The sequence below is a fragment of the Nannospalax galili genome, unplaced genomic scaffold (genome assembly GCF_000622305.1).
Source record: "Nannospalax galili isolate Female #2095 unplaced genomic scaffold, S.galili_v1.0 scaffold1097, whole genome shotgun sequence".
In the NCBI taxonomy this organism is placed as follows: Eukaryota; Metazoa; Chordata; class Mammalia; order Rodentia; family Spalacidae; genus Nannospalax; species Nannospalax galili.
This window is the reverse complement of record NW_008340640.1, coordinates 309,631-313,913: the sequence shown is the minus strand read 5'-3', so window position 1 is coordinate 313,913 and position 4,283 is coordinate 309,631.

Genomic DNA, 4,283 nt, shown 5'->3' with positions numbered 1-4,283 from the left:
ATCTATCATCTATCTATCTATCTATCATCTATCTATCTATCATCTATCTATCTATCTATCTATCTATCTATCATCATCATCATCTTCTGTCTATCATCTATCTATCATCTATCATCTATCTGTTATGTCTGTCATCTATCATCTGTCTGACTCTATCAGATGATCTATCAGTCTATCATCTATCTGTCTGTCTGTCTCTTTTTCTTTTCTCCCCTCTTTCTCCCTCTGGAACAGAAGCTAGCCCTCCAACCAAGGAACACAAATTATAGGACCTTCCCAACCCAATATGTTTGCTTTCTGTTTTTCAATCTTTTCCTCCTTGTCTCCCCTACTGTTCTTCATCTTCAGTTTTTGTTGCCTCCAAGTTTTTCCTTCACCTTCCTTCCTCCTCATTCTTCTTTTCTCCTGCCTACTCTTTTGTCTCTCTGATGGGAGCCAAGCAAATCAGTGTATTTTTTGTCCATATAGTTTTTCACATTTACTGAATCTGCAGCATTGGGGATAGGACCCAGGGCTTTGTCCATGCTTGGAAGTTCTCCACCACTATTCTTGAAGAAGGGAAGGTAAAACGAAATTATTATTTCCACGAAAGAGCAAAGGAACATTTAGTTAGCAGTTACATATTATTTGGAGAACTTGGATAAAATCAATAGCACAAGTCTCATTAATTTTGCTCAAAGTATCAGACTTAGTAGAAGTTGTAGGGGCACTAGATGACTTTATTACAAAGATTTCAGCTAGAAAATGAATAAAGTGTCTTCTGACCTGAATTTTTAAGAACAAAGGAGACAGAATGAAACTCAATAGATATGAAAAGTTATTCTTAGGGATTATAAAATAGCTCATGTTGAAGGCCCAGCCCTAAGTGGGTCACTTATGCCTCCCCCTCTAAGGTTCAGGGATCATTGTGAAAGGAGAAGTGGGAAGGTTGTAAGAGCCTGAAGACAGGGTAAAGGGCTACAAAACGCTGTTCTTGAAACTCCACACTACTGTTCTCGTCATTGACTCACATCAACTGTAGTTACCCTCACTGGGCCCACTTAAGACCAGCCTTATTGATAGTAAAGGAAGGGGTTCTGCCCTTTACCTCTGTACTATTGATTATTGCTAGATTTTTGGAGAGGGGGAAATCTTTGTTTAGTTGAATATGCTCTGCTGAGCCCTCCAAGCTCCAGTGGATAGCTTCAAATCCATGGGCACCAGGATGGTGCTGGTTAATCCTGGTAGGTCACAAAGCAAAAAAAAAAAAAAAAAAAAAAAAAAAAAGTTGGGGAGGGTTTTTGGGCGGGGGAGAGGGGGAGGTGTTTGGCCCAGTTACCCCCCTTTGTCTATCTGGAGAAAAAAAAAAAAAAAAAAAAAAAAAAACAAAACAAAACATGAAAGTTCGAGAGAGATTTCTGGGGAGGGTAAAGGGCAGATGTTAGGGATAGGAAATGGGAGATGACAGTGATCAGTATACAAAGCATACAAATGTAAAATAATAAAAATTAAAAATAAAAAAGCATGTCCTTTATCTGAAACCATGTTTTAAGGTTAATTGGTGAGACCTTTCCTTGAATATTTTAAAAATATTCTCATGAATCTGAAACATGCGTCCAGAAGTATATGCAAAAATATGTAGACTCCAGTGGACACCTTTATACTGAAGGACATATGGGTACAAACACCTGAATGAATAGCATGTATGGCAGAGTGCATAGGGTTTTGTGGGGGGATAGAGGAAGGCATGGATGGGGGAAGGAGTCTGGAAGTGAGTAAGAAATACTGTATGAAATTTTAAAAGCTCAATAAAAATAGAAATTATAAAATCATAAAAAACATAACCTAGTGAGTTGCTTTTCATTTAAAACACCCATGTGTTCACTTCCCCAGATCGAGACGTGATTAGTACTGATGTCTCACAATCCACTGTCTGCATCCTTCAGAGCACTATGATCCAAAGGAGGTACTTTTTCTGTCAAATAACAACTGTTAAGTTTGCCCTTTTAAAAACCTGGCTTGTAGGTCTGGAGAAATGGCTCAGCGGTTAAGAACACTGGCTGTTCTTGCAGAAGGCCTGGATTTGAATCCCAGCACCCATATGGTAGCTAACAACTATCTGTAGCTCCAGTCCCAGGGGATCCAACAGCCTCTTCTGACCTCTGCAGGCATTGCATGACATGGGTGCACTTACCTACATGCAGGCAATACACACATACACATAAAGTAAAAATAATAAATACAGTTTTTGAAAAAAGTTAAAAAAAGAAACCCACTTGGGCTTGAGCAGAACCATGCACTGTACGCAGTAGTACTTTGTTTTGTCTTATTTTTCTCAGAATTTTGTTTGTGAGCTTCTGTGTGTTCCATCCCTTTCATTGGTGGACAAAATTGTTTCTGTTTGGGGCTCCTATGGTGGTGTTGTACCCATTGTAATACATAGCTTTTGATGAACACATACATATGCATATGGATTTGGAAGTCAGAGGAAAGGTTTATGCTGGACTTATAAATTTGAAATTTGTCATTCGACTGCAGGAGATTCATTAGGGAGAGAGGGAACCAAAGATGTGGGAGAAGGCCATGGCAGAATTTGACAGTGAAGTCTTTGAGATAATAGTTATTCATAGACACAATTTTTGAAAATTACATTTTTATTTATTCATTGTGTGTGTGTGTGTGCGTGTGTGTGTGTGTGTGTGTGTGTGTGTAAGGGGGTTGGTGTGGTCATGTAAAACTGTGCATGTGTAGTCGTCAGAGAATGACTTTTGAGGTAGTTAAATCTCCTTCAGTATGTGGGTCCTGAGTTCAAACTCAGATTGGCAGTCTTAGGAGCAAGTGCCTTTGCCCATGGAGCCATCTCATCAACACATAGATACAATCCTTTATTGCACTAAAACTACCAGATGGACGAGGACATTGAAAGGTTCTTTGAAGTTCCTCTATTTAATGTTCTCATGAATGACTTGTCTTGCATTTCTCCTCTTAGGAACTGACTTGGTTCTAATTTCTTCCCTTTTGCTATGTGCTTTAAAGAAGTGCATCTATGGAGCATGAACTTTCCAGTGCAGTCATAAATGGGGGTGGTGCCCACTCTTCTGTAAATAAACCCCCACCTTATGCTTTGTTTAAAAAAAAAAAAGAAAAGAAAATGATAGGTGTTTGGATAGATGGATGAGAGGGATCTGACCAGACTGCAAGTGGATGGACTTGCACTGGGGAAAAACTGGGGACACTGACTTGACACAGTGGGCCTTAACACCCAGGACAGAGTTTTTGGGTTCCAGCTGGGGGACATGGGAGGGTGTTGGTAGGAATGGGGCTATAAAGATAATTCAGATTGTTTGAGATATTTTGTATGAAATACAACAAAATTTAATAAAAACAAATTAAAAAATAAGAAATGCATCTATTCTCAATGGTCTAGGCACTACTGTCTGCTAAGAAAGCAAAGAACCCATCTGAAACTAATGTCTTTTAGTGAGACACAAAGGAAAACCTAGAGAAAGTCTCCCAGGTAACATGGGAACCTTGCAAAAGCATCTATATATCTGTCTGTCACTATCTGTGTGACATTTATCATCAGTCAATCATCTATCTATTGATCTATCTACCTATCATCCATCTATCTATCTATCATCATCATCTTCTATCTCTCTATCCTCCATCAATCATCTACATATCATCACAGCTATCTCCGTCATCTATTTATTGTCTACCAATCTATCACTTATTTATCTCTTTCCTGCCTCTCTCTACCTATACCATCTCTATCTACTTTTTTTTACCAATATAATCTAGGCTGATTATAAAATTCAAGCTTTATAGAAATATACAATATAGAGATTAATATTTCATTCAACTTCCTTACATTCTCAAATCCAGGGTGTATATTTTTTTTCAGACTACTTTATTTCTGTTTCAGCAAAAAATGGCCATCAAACAAATGTACTTGTACACATGTGTGAAAATGTCATAATGAAACACTTAGTTGTACACTTAGTAACAGGTGAGTAATGCCATGCAATTATTGCCGAGTATTTTGCTTCAATTTCAATATATTATGTTGCTTCATTCATATCTCTAATTTACTAAATTAGAATGTCTAATATTAAATTAAAATACAAACTAATATCACCAGTTAAAACTACAATATTTAGAATCTACTATTCTGCAACTTTTTAACATTTAATGTAGCCACTCTACTTTTCCTTTGTATATCTTTTTTAAAAAATATTTATTTAATAGCCACATAATTGCAAGAAGCATTTCACTACAACAGCATTGACATATTCAATAACAGT